Source organism: Rhineura floridana, chromosome 17 (assembly GCF_030035675.1).
Source record: "Rhineura floridana isolate rRhiFlo1 chromosome 17, rRhiFlo1.hap2, whole genome shotgun sequence".
Taxonomy (NCBI): domain Eukaryota; kingdom Metazoa; phylum Chordata; class Lepidosauria; order Squamata; family Rhineuridae; genus Rhineura; species Rhineura floridana.
In genome coordinates, this window is record NC_084496.1 from 27,107,423 (window position 1) to 27,126,544 (window position 19,122).

Below are 19,122 nucleotides of genomic sequence, written 5' to 3' on the forward strand. Positions count from 1 at the left end.
CGTTGCAGGGAGGGAAAGAGGACAGAATTAGTGCTGTGACTGATGGTTGCTATGGCTGGGAGAGGCTCTGGTCCCAACTCTATGCCCCCCTGAATCTGATGTCTGCACACTGCAGTACTGTGCCAAAACCTGCCCTCCAATTTCTTGGACTTGCGTTTTTCAGCTTCATTCACAGAGTGCTTTATCGTTTCAGTGGGTGGAGAGTTGAGCTTCCTTTATCACTGTGTGATGGCCAAGGGTGCCGGGTGCGAGGGTGTGTTTATTCCCCTTAAAGGATGTTGCAGTGCTCCTCAGCTGCCCACACTTCCTGAGCTGAAATAAGCTCCATGGGAGGACGTCTTCGCCTGATTACTTTAACTGATGTGTGGGAAGCTGAGGAGGTTGGCTTCCAAACTCCTGAGATCAGCACACTCACCAGTTTTTTGTCTTTAAGGAAAGTTCTTCCTTTTGACAGACAGACAGACAGATAGATAGATATTTCTGCACCGATTTCTTCAGTTAGTTGTCCGGCACAGAGTAGACAGCCTCCCCGTCTTTTCACACTTACATGAAAGCCCAGCTGAGGACATCTTGGGGTTTTTAGGAAGCACAGGCAGAATGCAGAACGCTGCAAGAGGACTTGGACACTTAGAAAGGGACACTTAGAAAATCACTTGGCCACACCAAAGCTGTAAGGTAAGCTCATCCCACCCGTGAGGATTTCAGCAGCATTTGCCATCCCTTTTGTTTATTTTCTAATGCAATTTCTTTTTTCATCAGCTGATGGAGAACGGCTGAAAAAACATGGAAGATTTTTCTTCTCTTGGCACAGCACTAGTGCATGCACACAGAAACACATCCCATCTCCCCAGTGAATGTTATGTTCTTTTTATGTGAATTCTCCTGTAGATGATAATAGATACTATAGATTTATCTCACCACCTATGGATGGAAGAGAGCTCCTTCCTTCCTTCCTTCCTTCCTTCCTTCCTTCCTTCCTTCCTTCCTTCCTTCCTTCCTTCCTTCCTTCCTTCCTTCCTTCCTTCCTTCCTTCCTTCATCCGTCCATCCTTCCTTCCTTCCTTCCTTCCTTCCTTCCTTCATCCTTCCTTCATCCTTCCTTCCTTCCTTCCTTCCTTCGTCCTTCCTTCCTTCCTTCCTTCCTTCATCCTTCCTTCCTTCCTTCCTTCCTTCGTCCCTTCCTTCCTTCCTTCCTTCCGTCCTTCCTTCCGTCCTTCCTTCCTTCGTCCTTCCTTCCTTCCTTCCTTCCTTCCTTCCTTCCTTCCTTCCTTCCTTCCTTCCTTCCTTCCTTCCTTCCTTCATCCTTCCTTCCTTCCTTCCTTCCTTTGTCCTTCCTCCTTCCTTCCTTCCTTCCTTCCTTCCTTCCTTCCTTCCTTCCTTTGCAGGTGTGGTCTATCTTCATGCAGTCCCCATCTTTGACCAAAGTTTGGTGACGGTGGTCTGACAGCCTGCAGATAGCAGATTCTAGCCTGCTTTCAGGTTTCATGGCCCTGGACTCAGACCTTATTGACTTGGAGAACAGGGAAGCCTCAGGGCAGGGACTATGGCTGGAGACCTTCTGACTGGAAAGTCCCACAGGAGCACCATGAGCCAGCAATATTGGCATATGCTTTGCCTATGGAGGTGTCATGGCCCCAGAGGCCAGAAGTGACTTGGGCACAGGCTTGGAGGATGAGGGATATGTAATGCCAAGAGAGGAGGCACTAGGCCCAAGCACAACCACTGAACCAAAGACTCCATAGCCCAAGATCAAAAGAGCCCTGATGGATCAGGCTAGTGGCTCATCTAGTTTGGCATCCTCTTCTCACAGTGGCCATCAAGCACCTATGGGAAGCTTGCAAGCAGGACCTGAGTGCAAGAGCACTCTCCCCAGATGCCAAAGACCTCTAGAACCAAGCTGCTGAAGATCCCTGAGCCTGAATCTGAGACTGCAGTCCCAAGCCCAGGTCTAGCAAAGGGTCAGCCTACTTGCTTCCAAGGGCCTCACACTCCACTTAATTAGGGAGGTGGTGGGCTCTCCAGTCCTGGAGGCATTCAAGAGGCAGCTGGACAGCCACCTGTTGGGTATGCCTTAAGTTGGATTCCTGCATTGATCAGGAGGTTGGACTTGATGGCCTTGTAGGCTCCTTCCAATTCTACTATTCTGTGATTCTATGAACTGGTGCACCAATGGAGGTGGGATGCCCAGCAAGAGGTCCTGGAAAGATGACAGAGTCCTAGGCTCTGTTATGACATATACCATTTGCACAGAATCCTGCAAGCTACCACTCAAATTCTAGGCATCTTCTGACATTGAGACTCCAGAGTTTGGCACCCCAACAGTTAACACAGACACAAAGATAAAGCAAAAGTAGATTGATTATACCAAGAGAGAATGAACTTACTGTCCCAAAAGGGAATTAGCACATTTACCAAATATATTAAACAAAAGCAACAAACAGCAGCAACAGCAGACTCTAAAAACCAATATTGAAAGCATGCCTGAGAATACATAGGAAAAACTAGGATATGTTCCAGGAAAGAGAAGTGGGGGACAAAGGATGTTGGCTGAAGAGGAAAGTGGGTGCTGCCTAGAGCTGCTTGCTTGCTGAAAGAGAAGGAGAGGTTGTCAGAAGAAGAAGGGAGGTTTGGGTAGTGATTTCGTGGGGCTTTGAGAAATGGTGTAGGGCAAGAAGAAGAAAGCAATTGGACGAGTTTGGGGTACAGCAAGGGGAGAAAGAGTTCACGTCTTCCCAAGAAAGAGAGACCTGATGGGGCTTGAAAAGAGAAGATGTGGGGAGGAGAAAGAGATTTAATCCGTCTCCTTATTCTGCGAGGCTGGGGTTCCATGGTGGTATGTGGGGGACACGAAGGTACCTCTTCAGCAGTGGTGGTTGGTGGTTCCATCTCAGTGGGGCAGTGGAATCTGCTCTGGGTTTTAGTCTGATCTTTCAAGGATCTGTCCAAGGTGTTGAAACCTATTTGCGCAATAGGTTCAGCACTTGAACAGCTCCTTGAAAGTTTGGACTAAATCCCAGAGCGGATTCCACTGCCCTACTGAGATGGAGCCCCCAGCTGCCGCTGTTCTTCAGGGGTAGAAAGAAGAGGGAAAGAGGAACAGGGGGTCCACAGGAAAGTTCCTGGGCAGAGATGTGAGGTCCAAAGATTCCTAATTGCTGAGGTGAAAGGCATCACCTCTTATACTCAAGGGAGGCTTGAGAATTATCATAAAGACTGCAAATCCTATCTTCTCGACAGTGAGTGGGTGTTAAAAGTTTTAAGATGGTGTCACTCAGGAAGAGTTTGCCTCTTTGCACAATGGCTTCTGGAAAAATCTTATGATGCTGTCTGGGTAGGACAGGGAAATGAGATTAATATATCTTTTGGGCTCTGCTAGTGAGAGCCTTCAGGCTATTGAAAACTACTTGATTAGTAATTGTGTGTGTGGGGGGGAAGAGTGACATGCAGGTGACCATCTCTTGGCTGAACACTCCTAGAAGGAGTGTGATGCTCTTTTGTTTCCTTTACATTTGCAAAGGATAAGGGAGGAATGGCAGAGATTTACAGTGAAAGGAGACAATGAAAATACTGGGTGCTTGGACCATGCATGCCTGGCTTCCTCTAATGGAGTCTCTCTTGCGGCCTCTTCAAACCTAAATCAAACCTTCCTTCTGAGGCACAGGCTATCATAGCACAAGCTGGGTGTTTCTTTTTAAAGGGTGCTGCATAATCAATCCAATGGGCAGCACCTGAGTGGGCCTTCTGGATGTCAAGGCATAACAAGCTCCAGCCTGGCTCCAGCCTGGGTCAAAGCAAGGTGCTCAATGGGACCTCTCCTTGCTGTCCTCTGTCCCATGGACTGATTACTTGGGACTGGAGCAGAACAGGAGGCAGCCCTGCCTGCTTTCCAAGGACTCTTCAACATACACACCCCACACCCTTTTGCCAGCACGCTACAGCCAGAGGTAGAAGGGGCTCCCCAGTCTAGCTAGTGCCAATGCCTGAGAAATATGTCTCCTTTAAGAAACAATGGCTTCCTTCAAATGGGGTGGAGCTAGGGATGCCAGACTGAATGCTGGAGCATTGTCTTTTGCTTCCTGTTTGTAGTAGTTGTGCCTCCGAAACTTGCTCCATGAGGAGCTGACCAGGGTCCTGATCATCTGGAACTGAGGCATGCCCTTTTGCCAGCCCTTCTGTGTGTTCCCAGCTTGGGCAGCAAGAAAGTCCTGGTCCATCTTAAAGGGCGAGGCACTGGTGAGATTTGAATCATGGACTTCAATCCCCTTGGCTCTAATGGTGCACCAGGTGCAATGCCGGTAGATAGCTACCACGAGGTACCAGCACTGGATAGTAGTGGTACAGTGCCAGATTTCAGAAGTGAAGGTTCCCTTCCCGATAGTCACAGCCACGCCCACTTCTAAGATTATACAATCTTATAAGATTAGAGAATAATCTGGCCAGGCTTGAATTCTGCTTCTCTGTCACTGTCAGCATTTGACAGTCCTTTCTCAGTGTCAGAGATGTTGCTTGAATTGCTGAACTCAGGGTCTGCAAGTTTCTCTCCTGCTACTACCAAACTGCTTGATGACATAGAGGAGATGCTATCATCACTGTCTCTTCTGCAATTACAGAATTCTCACTTTCCACAACTTGTCTTGGCTTTTTGAAGCAGGAACTAATAAAGGCTTGTTTCCAATTGACATTCATTGGGGCCTGCATAATTGACTTTGAAAGCCCTGCAGCAATAAAGAGAAACACAAACTTTTAAAAAACTGCTGGGTGCATAGGCTCTCCACCCCCTCCACTTTCTCTGGGGGCTTGTTTGCTGCTGGATTAAGACAAAGCCTGTTTTTGCTAAATGAAGGAATTCACACTCTCTAAGGAGGCCAGGCACTCATTTTGCATAGGAATTTGTAACCTTTTGAACTTTGCCACCTTCTAGAAGGTAGGAAGGGATTTGCCACTTCCTTCTTCTAGCTCTGTGTGTCACCCACACATACCTAGAATGCAAGAAAAAGAGAGATATTTGAGGCAGTTTTTAATCATCATCATGCTGCAAGGTAAGGAACGTCCTCTGCTGAGTTTCCCTTCTTGACTGCCATACTAAGACTCAGAATAACTGCATTTGGGCAGAAGTTAGGAGTTTTAGGAGGAAACATAAGCATGGAAATTCCTGACCCTAATCCCTGGTGGTGGCTGCACCACACATACATTCTTAGGCATTTTCATTTGCATTCCACCTTATCATGGATGACACATATATACATTGTTAAAAGCTAAAACACTATCATACACACACACACACACCTTCCCCCCCAACGTATTTTTTCTCTCTTTTCCTCCTCCCCCCATACTCCTGGCTTTGGGTTGGAACAAAACCACACATCTCCCCCTCCCCTTTGCTGCTGGGATAAGAATGAGATCCCTCTTAATGCCTTATCCCACAACAACAGAAGGAACTAATCAGCATGAAAAGGGAGTGTGTTAGCCACTGGTAAGAATCTTGTCAGTGGCTGACTCACCTCTTTTCATGCTGATTGGCTCCTAGGGACATCTAGGACATAGAGACATAGGGACCTTGCTGGAATCTGGCTCCCCAAAAAGTTAGGGGTCTAAGACACCGCTCCCATGACCCTGGATGACTACACCCTCTGTTGTATAGTGGCTCTGGAGAGTTGTCATTTAATTGACAAGGAAGAAGACCTCCAAAGGCCACAGGAGATAGGACAGGAGCCTCAGGACAATAATGGTAAAAGCAAAGATGGCAATTTCTCAAGGAGTGTTCCAACTTGAGCGCTTCAGACAAAAGGATGGCCAGATGTTTCATTTCTGACATTTTCAGTGCTTTCTGGCATGTGGAGTGCAACCTGTGGCCGCTAATCCCACTGTTGCATGGATAGCATAATTATCTGCTTGTTTCAAGCATAAGTGCTGAGGAGAACTTGGTGCTGAAACCCAAGGAACAATTTGCCTCTTGCTAGCACCGGGAGCATTTGGTAACTCTCCATTTTTAATCTCTTGCTCCTGCTAGCTTGTCAGCTTCAACTTACTTACCCTTTGGTGTGAAAACCCACATTTTCCTGAAAGATACTTTGGGGGCCTGCAGTTCTCACGCAACCAACTCAGTTCACAAAAGGGCCATTCGCTGGGCCAAGGGGGAAATCGAAACCAGCAAGTTCTGTGCCGGGTTTCACACATTGCTGGCTTTTAATCTGAAAGAAAGTGTGTGTGTGTGTGTGTGTGTGTGTGTGTACATGCACAAATGCACACATTCATTGAAGTTATTGTGCAATGTTGTACCACTGTCAGGTGTAACTAACAAACCAAACCAACCGGCAGGCCTGTGCAAATATAGCTCCTTCTGGGTTCTTGCGGGGGAGGGAATCGTCATCTGGGCATTTGGAGCAGGGTGTCACCACTCTGCAGGTGACACCCAGGTTAGTGCTGTGCCAAAACCTGTTCTCCAATTCCGAAAGGATTTTCTCCCCTATGAAAGAGGGCTCCCTTTTCCTGACCCGTACTCGGGCTTCTCTGTCTACCTGCTGCTTAACATCATAAAAACAGAAGAGATGGGAAACCTTTTTTCCGCCTCAAGTCTGCGCTCCCTTGTGGGCAACCTTTCAGGGACTGCTTACCTGTCACAGGTGAGGTCAGAGGCAAAAGTGGGCAGAGCAATGGGTGGGACTCTTACAGTCGTCCATTCCAACCATGCAAAAGTTTGCCCCATAGCTCTCCATCCTCCTTTGAGACAAGCAAGGACTCATCTCAGCCACACAAAACCACCCAAGGAGGTGTGGCCAGTGGGAGAGGGTGTGGCCTGGGGATTGGCCTAACCTGGGTGGAGTCCTGAGGTCCAGAGAGGGCGGGAGGGCTGTATTTGGCTGCTGAGCCTGAGATTCCTCGTTCCTGGTCTATCAAATCCCACAACATCCAACTAGATGCCCCAGAGAAGCCCTCAAGCAGGGGGCATGAGCATAATTACCTTCTCCTAAAGTTGTTTCTCAGGAACTAGTATTTAGAGTAGCCTTTCCCAAACTTTGGGTCCAAACTCCCATTAGCCCCAGCCAGTGGTCAGGAATGATGGGAGCTGTAGTCCAGCAACATCTGGCGACCCAAAGGCTGGGAAAGGCTACTTTAGAACCAAGCTTCTGATCCAGGAGGTAGCATTATACTGTATCCAGCTAAATTCTACTCAGAGTAAGCCCAATGAAATGAATGGACCTAAGTTAGTCATATCCATTCATTTCAATGGATGTACTCTGAGTAGAACTAACACTGGATACCACCCATAGGGTTGTATTCAATGCTGCTCCTACACAGAGTAGGCCCGCTGAAGTTCATAGACATGGCTAACTTTGGTTCAGTCATTTCAATGGGTCTGCTCTGAGTAGGAATCACTTGGACTACAACTCACAGCCATAATTTTTAGGCCTGTTCTCCACCTGTTTTTCCTAAGCCCCCCTCAAAGTCATTTTGTACCAGGGCCCTCGTTCTAAAATTTTGGAACTGTTTTCTTAGTCTAAAACTGGCCTGCAGTTGACCTGGATTGCGTTTCCTGAGGACCTGCTCCAAGCCCCCTCCAGCTCTGGTTCCAGTCCTGCTGGGACTTGCGCTTCTGTTTTCTACCTTCCAGTGTTGACACTGAAGTTATCAGAGGTGTAAAATTCACAAAAAGGTTCAGTCCTAATTCATTCTCTCTCTCTCTCTCTCTCTCTCTCTCTCTCTCTCTCTCTCTTTCTCTCTTTCTCTTTCTCTCTCTCTCTCTCACACACACACACACACACGGGTATTACTGCACTGCCAACTTGAAGGTGTACAATATTTGCCATGATGTAAAGTTTTGCTTGTTTCAAAGCAACATTAATTGCAAGTGCTATATTGCAGCCAATCCCCAAATAAGCTTGCTAATGAGTGTGCTGTTATTAATGTAGGCCTAGGGATTCCCGAGAGAGCTTGGGCAGGATAACATTAAAGTCAAAAAAGAAAAGAGAAAATCCAGAGAGGAGATCTCAGTTAGCCTGCACTGATGAACACGGGAAAGAAGTCAAATGAAAAATGGGTTTAAAAGACTTAAAGCTGGATCTGGAGAGGAAAAGGTCACTGTTTCTTGCAGTCTCTCTGGCTTCCCTTCTACCTGTAATAACATTTGAATGAAGAACGTGGAATTTCCACATCCAAATTGAAATCGCCTCTCTCTCTCTCTCTCTCTCTCTCTCTCTCTCTCTCTCGTTGGGAAAAAAATTGGATAGCTGAAGTCATCTAACTCTCAGAACTACAATTCTCGGGGCTCCTCCAAGTAAATCATGATAGGTAAGCCCAGTATAAAACCCATTTGGGGCCTATAGTGCAGACTTACCCTATGAGAAGATTATAGGCATGGATCATTCTCCTTATAAACTCATGTTGCATTCATGTGTGTTCACACCCTAAGCCCATCCTGTCCAGTTCCCACATTGTTAAAAAAAGTATGAAAATTTGCATTTAAATAGTACTTAAATATGTATTTTGAACACATTTTCTCTTAAAAAATACACATTTGTACATGTATCTTACTTCAAAACATGCATTTTCAAATGCATTTTGATCTGGGTATTGTTTTTTGAAGCCTTAATGGCATCACATTTCGAGAGGTGCAAAATGCAATGGGTGGCTCTGTTCTGATCTTTATGATGTTGGTTTGGGAGGCGCATATCAGGTCAGTACCTATCAGAATTTGCAAGGACTGGATTCCTCCAGTATCCCTTGTGCACGCAAACACCATGTTTACCCCATATGGTAAAGCACTGCCTTTATATTTGTCTTGTGTGTATGTAGTGTTAAAATGTCAACAGTGTACTTTGCTAATGTCATTCTTCAAGAACCATTTCCCAGGGAGTTTAGAAATTGTAAGTCGGTGGACAGGTGCCTCTTGTCTCTCAAGTACATGCATACCAGTGCACAACCCAGAATTTGGCTTCCTCCGCCATCAACTGTCTCTTGGCAGAAGCCATTCCATCAGGGCTGCTGCAGAAAAGGGAAGAGAAAGAATGCAGGCCAGCTCCATCGGGGCAGCTGGGAGACCAGCAACTTTTGGTGACTCCCTTCTCTGAACTTTTCCAACCCACTAGTTCAGTAGTAGAACTTGTAACCTAAGAGGTTGTACCTGATTTTGCTTGTTTCCTCCTCCCTTCAAAACTATTTTCCTTTTGTGTCATGCCTTTTTCAAGACGGTAAACCTGAGGGCAGGGGCCGCCTCTTTTTTTTTTTTTAGTGAGTTTGTTTATTTTATTAATACACACATACCAACATTTTATACTTTGCTTTTTCCCAGGATATTTACATTTTCCATAATGCCCTGGAGTGATGATACATCAGAGGCATTGTGGGAAATTGAAATGGCTGCTCCCGGAGTCTGCTGTGTGGTTCTGATTGGATTGCTGGATTTTTTTTAAAAAGGGTGTGGGTCAGCGCTGGACCCTGTCAGGGCACTGGGGTTCCAGCAACTGCCAGAGTTGCCATGTGCTGGTTGCCTGTTTGCCAATCGCTGTGCCATCATCCTAACCTTTCCCCAGCATTACTGGGAGGAAAAACACACAGAAGGGAAGGCAGGCCATTCTTTGGAAGGATGGGAAACAGATGGGATAGATGGAAAAAATGGGTACAATATGGACTAGAAATATGTAATTTTAATATCATATTGTGTTTTATATTTTACATTGTATTCAGTATTTTATATTGATTTCTGTTGCTTTTGTTTTGTATTATAAGCTGCTGTATTTCTGTAATAGAAAAGGAGGGTATAAATATTAAATCTAATCTTTATTCTAAAATTTCAAGGGTTAGATTTTCAGGAAGTTGGATTCTGGAACTAAAGCAAAGTTGTGTGCTTGGATAAAAATGGCAACATATATATTTGTTTGGAGCCTTTGCCTTCCACGTTCAGCAAGCAATGTACCATCCGGGACACTGGGACATTAAAATCCAAACTTTTCCCCAAGATTGAATGATTTTTTTAAAGGTTCTTAACTTGACTCACAGTCATCTTTTCCTGACAGTGTGACCCCCTTGAATACTTCCAGTGCCAGGTAAACACCTCCCAAGGGTCAATTAAGATGTCTTGAGATGATTAGATCTTGTCACTGATGAAACCCAGTGGTAATTAGCAAATTAAAATTAAAAAAACCCTTTGATTAGTACTCAGCATAATTCCCTCCAATTATTCAAAGTTCACAACTGCAGGGGGTGAGAGATCTACAGGAATACTTTATTTATATCCTTATATTTGTCTTTTCTCCAATCAACTTTGTGAATCTAGTTAATCATCAACACTAGGACTTGTTATCTTGGAGAGCCTGGTGCCAAAACTGCCACTCTGCCTGATTATTGCCAGTGGCAGCTCAGCAAAAGGTTTTTACAGAACAGGAAGCAGAGAATGAGAGAGCGCTCAGCTTTCAAATAAAATAGATCAAAAATCACTCCAAACTCTTTGGAAGAGGGAAATAATACAGTGTCAGGAAGATCTGAGCCCAGAGCAGATCTTGAACTGGCAACATTAGGGACGTGAAGCATTGACTCAGCAGGCAGACCACTGCCTCCTCTGGCCAGAGAAGGCAAGGGCAGGGAAACCAGCCACCTAGACAAGGAAACCTCTTTTTCAACAAGCCAGAGCCCAGTCAGCTGCCTTAGAAAGAGTCAACACATTGGCCCATCTAACTCTGTATTGTCTACACACTGACCGGCAGTAGCTCTCTAGGTCTTCCGGCAGGGGTCTTTCCCAGCTGTACTAGGAGATGCCAGGGATTGAACCAGGGACAATTCTGCATGCAAAGAAGATGCTCCACCACTGAGTTACAACAACTCTTTCGGCAGGTCAGGTGGTATGCCGAAATCCCGAGGAAAGCTTCCAAGCCACACTAGCTGCTCTGAACAGCTATGACAGAGGAAGCTGCCTTATTTTTGGTGAGATCATTGGCTCTATCTGGTGTATGGCTGTCTGCTCCAGCCACCTCCAGCGTGCCCTCCAGATATTGTTGACTGACAGTAGCAGGCAAGAACCAGAGAACGTTCTTGTATTAGGGTAGAGATGCACCTCCTGTTGTGCCTGTTCCAGTGCATCTGCACTTCTCTTTTCTGAAAATGGGAGCACATGACGCTAGTCAAACTCTGCCCCTTTTTACTCTAAAACCCGGTTGGATCAGCTCAGGTGCATTTTTTTTAAAAAAATTCAGTTTCAGACAGATTCTGCATCTGATTGGTAAATCAACCCGTTGCCCCTCCAGGTGTGGCCAATGGAAACCCTTTGTGGTAGGCTCAGGCAGAGACAGTGATTGGCCCAACACTTTGCTGTTGGCAGTCCTGAAAGATCTGAAGTCAGCAGTGGGGAAAAGAGGTGTGTCCAGCTGAGGGCAGAGTTGATTCAAAACACAGCCAGAAAAACCGTTCTAGCTGCTTTTGAAGTGACTAATGTGCCCTCAGCCTTAATAATTCTCATATGTTGGCTTACAGCTTGATAAGCTGACTTAAAGAACTTCACTGAGGTAAAGTTCCCCTTCCTTTCTTCCCCACACTGCCACCTTGCCCTCCTCCAGTCTCTCTGGAGAGACAGGAGGCTCTCCTGAACCATATGGGAGTAGGGGGCTACTGTTGGAGGAAGCTTCACCCCCAATTCAGGCTTGATTCCTAAGCTAAGGTAACATAAGGAATTTCATAAGTTAACTTAAGGTCATTTTCTGTCCCTCCCCGCAAGCAGCCCCCACCCTATTGTTCAGGGGTTCCCCCCTGGCCCAACAGAGAAGCTTGTTGAAGACTGTATATCAGAGCAGTAGAACCTGTGGCCCTTCAGCTTCTGTTGGACTCCATATCCCAGCATCCCCAGCAGCCAGCATGGCCAATGGTCAGGGATGATGGGAGTTGTAGGCCAGCAATATCCGGAGAGCCACAGGTTCCCCATTCATCATGTATGTGGTTGCAGGGAGGTGGAGGGGACAGGAACATTTCCTTTCATGCTTACAGTAAGTTTACTCAGGGGTAGCCAACATGGTGCCCTATGAGGAGTGACTGAAAGAACTGGGCATGTTTAGCCTGGAGAAGAGAAGACTGAGGGGAGATATGATAGCACTCTTCAAGTACTTGAAAGGTTGCCACACAGAGGAGGGCAGGGATCTCTTCTCAATCGTCCCAGAGTGCAGGACATGGGAATAATGGGCTCAAGTTGCAGGAAGCCAGATTTCAATTGAACATCAGGAAAAACGTCCTAACTGTTAGAGCCATATGACAATGGAACCAATTACCTAGAGAGGTAGTTGGCTCTTTGACTGGAGGCATTCAAGAGGCAGCTGGACAGCCATCTGTCGGGAATGCTTTGATTTGGATTCCTGCATTGAGCAGGGGGTTGGACTCGATAGCCTTATAGGCCCCTTCCAACTCCACGATTCTATGATTCTGTGATATTGCTGGACTACAACTCCCACCATCCCTGACCATTGGCCATTCTGGGAGAGGTTGATGGGAGTTGTAGTCCAGCAACTTCTGGAGGGCGCCATGTTGGCTACCCCTGAGTTAACTTATCTTTGGAGCATCCTTTCAAGAGGGATGCTTTGGGGGAAAAAATCAATGCCCAAATAAACTGCCTTTCAGGAAATGCTAAGATACAACAGAGTGTGAAGCCAGACACAAATAAATGCTACAAAATACATTTTCTTTTTTTTAAAAATGTAGTCGTATCACTTGGGTTTGTGCTAGTATGGAACCCACCACAAATCAAACATTAGCAAATTAACACATACGGAATAATGAATTAATGGGTTAATAATTCATCAAATCAAACAGCAAGGCAAGAACTGTTGAATAATAATGCCAGCCTAAATCATGATAATCTGCATAATGGGGACCTGAGGAAGATAATGAATATTCATGTAAAATAGATATTTCTTGAAAATCCTGGGGCCTGGGAGGGGAAGTAGGATGCTGATGGCCATGATCCAACGGAAGTGCACTCAAGCCACAATTTGTTGCTGCCCAGGCTATGGTTCTGTTGTAGCCAAAGCAACAATCTTTTCCTGTGGTTTGAAAAAGATGCCATTTGCTGCTAGCACATATATCAGGGGTAGCCAACATGATACCTTCCAGAAGCTGTTGGACTCCAACTCCCATCAGACCCAGTTGGCATGGCCAATGGTCAGGACTGATAGGAGTTGTAGTTCAGTAACATCTGGAGGGCACCAATCTAGCTACTCCTGACTTATATAATTAGACTGTGGACATGTTTTTAAGCAGCTGTGGAGAAACTTTGGTCCTCCAGATGTTGCTGAACTACAAGTCCCATCATCACTGGTCATTGGCAGTGCTTGCTAGGGCCGATGGAAATGTAGTTCAGCAACATCTGGAGGGTCAAAGGTTCCCCATGCCTGTTTTAGAGAAAGGATGTCAAATGGAAATAGGTTGGGGAAAGAGTTGCTGAGTGTTGGAGGACAATATGTTGAGACTGGAAGATGAAATTCTATGAGAAGCTAGCCAGCAGTCCTCCAACTGGCCTTCTCCTCCAACCATTTTTTATCTGCTGCCATTTTCTGTGTTGCTTTAACATGTGTTTTAGCTGTTTTCAAACTACACTTTGTACATTGCCTTGAGACGTGTGTGGAAGGCAATTAATAAACAAGAACAACAATATCCAAGCCAGTGGGGGTATAGGTCCAATACTCCTCAATTCAAAATGGATCATCTACCTTACCCTGCTCCATCTAAGCCCCCCCACACACACATTCCACTGCTTGTCCTCCAAAGACTGCTCAGATGCCACAAGAGCTGTCCCCATCCCAGCCTGCTGGTTTAAACAGCCCCACATCTACAATTCCTTCTTCACTGACCAGTCTCTCTCTCCCTCCCCACCCCCATTCCACCCCTTTCCCCTTCATTGCCACTGAGAAGTTTTACTCTTTCCACCCTCCTTGCCACCTATCCCATTGGAGACAGCCATCAGCCCACCTGATCCAGCACCCTGGATTAGATGGAGCCTTGGTCTGATCTGGCCGGGCTCCGTCCTATGCTGCAAACCACTTAATTATTGGCACATCTATCACTCTTTCCTATTTATATCTCCGAAAGGAAAGCAAGGACCTGCATTTTGGGCTCTGTCTTGGTTTAGCTGCCTTGGCCTGTCCCAAGTCAAATGGGTTATAATCGTATCATTTCTCTCAGGGTTGCCAAAGGTCCAATGACTCTCCATTCTCCATCCATTTTATATCCCCTTTTCTTGTTTCATTATCCATTTCCCTGTCTCTCTCTCTCTTTCTGGACCTCTTCCCAGCCCATTCACTCTATCTTCCTTCTATTTAATTTGGTGCTATTTATAGAGCTAGCTGATACTTGTGCATGCAGACCATTTTTCAAGCTGAATAGTGCAATTTTCTTAGAAATAATGTTTGGGGGAGTTGCCATGTTCTAATGCAAAATTTGAAATAAAAATCCTTCTGGGAGTGACTGCTTGTCTTTCCTATTGTAGTCATTTTTTAAAGCTTCCATGACATCAGAGAAATAGCCTGAAGCGAAACAACATTTTACAAGCAGAAATTATTGTTTCCATTTCATAATCTTCAAAAAATGCCATGTCTTCTACCTTTCTCTCTATCTACCTCCAGAGAGCCCTGCTGGATCAGACCAAAGGCCTACCAAGTCTAGCATTCTGTTCCCAGCCAGATGTTCCAGTGAAAAGCCCACAAGGACTTGAATTTGGTAGACTGCTCCCACTCACAATCTCCAGCAACTGCTGTAACATAGAGCCATCATAACTAGAAGCCATTGACCAATAGCTACAGGACAATTCTGGAGAGTATTTTCGAATGCTCATTCTTGTTTGAAACCCAAAGCAACATTCAACTTGATAATTCATTTTTATGTCCAGCCTGGGCAATTCTCAGTTCTGTTGTCGCTGAATTTTTCATACGTAAAACATTGAAGGGTACAACACAGAACTGAACACACTGCAATTCCATTCACTGGGGACCCCTACCAATGGCAAAAAGTGTGTTTACCCTTGTGCTTTAAAAAACTGAAATGATCTACGTGGATGATCAAACTTTGGGGACAATAAAAGCTGAATTCTGCAGATGTTACCATCTCCATTGTTTATTCTTATCAAACCGTTGATGTACTGTTGCTATTGTGATTCTTGAGGTTGTTTTTCTAATAGCGTATTGACCATTGATTACGTTTTGACTCTGTATTTCTACTCTGGAATTATAATAATGCAGATGCACATTTTTACGCTGTTTGTAAATCACCTAGAGATTATTTTTGTATTAGGAAACCAACAAATCAAATCAATAACACTAATGCAGATGCTTTTGCTAGTTGCAATGAGAGACAAGGAATGATGCAGCCAGCCCCCTGCCACTGGAAATCTGATTCACGGTACAATTCTATATGTGTTTACTTAGAAGTAAGCCCCACTGACTTCACTCTTAGGCAAGCGAGTGTAGGATTGCAGCCTTGCTCCACCTCCCTTCTGGCAGCTGAAAAGATATTGCCTCTCAAGCGTACCTTCACAGTCATGAGAACTAGAAACTTCTTGTTTGTTTATTTGTAAAGAAGAAGAAGAAGCAGCCAAGATTCCAAATAAGCTCAATTTTTGCTTCCTATGTAATGTGCTTTCTCTCTGCTCTCTTGAGGCCACAGAATGCACACAGCTCTGCTTGCAAAACTATCTAGTGCAAGGCTAAAGGTCTGTGTTGTACATACATTGCAGGCAGGCAGGCAGGCAGGCAGTTTGTAACCTGGTGCTGAAAAGATGTCAGCGTTGGCTCCAGGTGGGTCTCACCCAGGAGAGCTTTCATCAACCAAAGTGCATCAGCCAAAAATGTTCTGCTAATATAAGGACTCCAGTGTTTTCCCTCTCCCTCTCCTCTCAACCGTGGGATCCAGAGCTTCCAGTTAGTGCAAATGACAGATCTGAATAACTGCTGGCCTTTATCATCTCAAAGGAAGATTGGCCATTGCTTTGGTGCAATCCTTGATCATTTGTACTAGTGACACAAACTAATCTAATTGGTCTGCAAACAGCATCCAAGGTTCAGCCCCTGGTACCTTCCGTTCAAAGGATCTCAGTCCCAAGTCAAAAGGGTTATAATGTATCATTTTTCTCAGGGTTGCCAAAAGTCTGACTCTCCATTCTCTATCCATTTTATATCCCCTTTTCTTGTTTCATCTTCCTAAATCTCCCAGACTCTACTAGCGACATCTTCCTCCCTCCCCCCATTCCTCTTTTTTTTTAACAGTGTGCCTAAGGAGTTTTTTGAAACTCAAAAGTTAGCTCAGTGTTTTATAATTTTGAGTTGGTCCTTATAAAGGTATGCTTTGTGGACATATGAAGTTGCTGTAGATTGAATGAGACAATTGGCCCATCCGTACTGACAAGGGCTTTCCAGGATCTTCTTTACAGAGAAGGATCTTTTCCACCATCAGCTCCCTGAGATCCTTTGAATCGAAGGTGACAGGGGTTGAACCTGGGACCAGTTGTGAACCAGGCAGGCCCTGGGACCAGCAGATTCCCAGGAAAGGGGAGGAGCTACCTGAGAGAATATAACCCTCTCCTGGTAAACAGCTCCCAACTGGGCTCCTATTGGCAGCTTCAAGGTGAGGGAAACTGATGGTGGACAATGAGCTATGACCCTTCCCTTTATGGAGAAGCAGTTGGACTAGTTAACTGCCAGGAAGTGATACAGACAATTTGCCATCGCCCTTACAACCCAAGTTTAGGTCCCAGAAAATGTCAGTAAAAGTTTGTATCCTGCAACCCATATCACTTATAGCCCTTCAAGAACAATCCTTTCAACAGCCTCCAGAGGGTGCTGTGAGAACAGAACTGAAAAAGATCGGGTGAACCTTATGCCACAATTAAGGGCCAGTTTTCATTTTTTTTACTTTTGTACTTTTGGGAAACATGGAAATCCACGCTGGAGAAACTTCATTGCATTTGTTGATCTCAGTGTGCATAATGGAAAAGACAGCAGCTGAATTCTCCACCTGACATGGAAAGTCATAACACGTGTACAAGACCAAAAATCATGTACATCATCTTGCATCAGGACCTGTCCAAATGTTCAGGTGGCCACTCTTGCGTCATATATACCTAAGTGCAACAGGCTATGTTGGAAACTGTCCTCAGAATCAAATGCATGAGAACTGTCAGGATAACTTAAGGAACATCTTTCTCCACAAAAGTTTATCTGCCCCCGACAATGGAGAAGAGGCTCATGCTTGGGGTGGTGGTGGAAGTGTGGTGGGGTGTTGTATGCTTATCGTCCATGGATGAATCTAACCCCTTTTCCCAAACCATCTAAACTACTGGTCAGCACCACTTCTTGTGGCAATGAAGTTCACAAGTTAATCATGCACTGTACAAAAATGGCTTTTCTCTTGCCTGCCCCGAGTCTTCTGCCAATAGTGTGATGCAAGAGGGAGGGAAAATTTCTCAGAACCTTGGCATTCAGTGGAACGTAAGAAGAACCCTGCTGGATCAGACCAAAGGCTCATCTAGTCCAGCATCCTGTTCCAACCAGACTCCTATGGGAAGCCCACCAGCAGGACCTGAGTGCAACACAGCACTCTCCCAACTTGTCTCCCCTAGCAACTGTTATTCACAGGCAAACTGCCTCTGACAGTGGGCTTAGAACATAACCACCATGGTTAGTAGCCACTGCTTTATCCTCCATGAAACCTGGGATATTCATCTGGTATTTGGCATCTGGTATTATTCATAGATATTGGCCCATTTGAAACCTATTGACAATCTGTTTCCTTGGGTGATCCTGATGTTCTGTCAGGAGTAGCCAATATGGTGCACTGCAGATGTTGCTGGACTCCAACTCCCTTCATCCCCAGCCAGCATGACCAGTGGGCAGGGAGGATGGAAGATCATCTGGAGGTGCCACATCTGTTGCCCCTGCCCTTATCATCATCAGAGCTTGGAAAAGTTACTTTTTTGAACTAAAATTCCCATCAGCCCAATCCAGTGGCCATGCAGGTTGGGGCTGATGGGAGTTGTAGTTCAAAAAAGTAACTTTTCCAAGCTCTCATCATCCATATATACTGTCCATCAAAGAGCATCACAAGAAGTTCTAGTATCATAAGTGAGGAGGACAACATCTCTCTCTCTCTCTCTCTCACTCACTCACTCACTCACTCACTCACTCACTCACTCACCTCCCTGCCTTTCCCAAGCCATTCATAACTTTCCAAGGGTCTCCTCTACCATTCCTGATGCACCCCCAGGGTAGAAATGAACAGCTTGTACTACATATCTGGAAACATTATTGCTGATCTCATGGTTCACAAGTTGTAAACTTACACTGAGTCAGCAACCTGGTCACAATCCAGTGCTGGGTTGTGTGGCTCAGCTGCTGATAGCATCTGTGTTGCTTTTGGAAAGCCCAATTCCAGTGGGGCCCACAATCAAATGTGGAATGAATGTAGAGGAGAAGCCTGGAGTTGGAAGGAGCTGTGTGTTTCTGTGACTGTATCTTTTGATTGAGGGTCAAATGTTCTTAATCAACATCACATTGATTTGGCCATTATCAGACATTGGCATATATTTTATGAATCCAAGAATGTCCTTGTGTAAGAAGCAGTCTATCTGTTCCATCAGTTCCTAGGATCATCTAATTACAATGACAAGATGTAAATTTCCTGGAAGGGTCTAAGCTCTGACATTTTTTAAAAAATAAATACAGTCCTATTTGTGACTAGCGCCTGGCTCTGTTTCCCAGGCCTTCCTGGTTCTCTGTGGCAAAGTATAGTTTGCATGCTCTTTGGAACGGGGACTTTTCCTTTTGTGTTTTGCAAAGCACCTTTCTGTCCTTTGTTACCTTTCTGCCCTTTGTAACTGTTTGTAATAGAATATTACTTTATTCTATTTGAGTATCCTTCGGTTGTCTTTGACCTGCCCCATGCCAGCACAACCTTCATCTGATCCATTGGTGGAGAGAGTTGGGGTCTGCCTTTGTGGTCTGTGTTGCTGCGCTTTGCAACCTGGCCACGCTCCATTTTTGCTGTGCCTGGTGGATCCTTTCAGCCTTCTGTTGCCAAACATCAATGAAGCTGCAGCTCATTTTGCTTCTCTGTGTTTTCTCCAACAGAATAATACTTTTTGAGACAGATGCCAGCCGTGGAT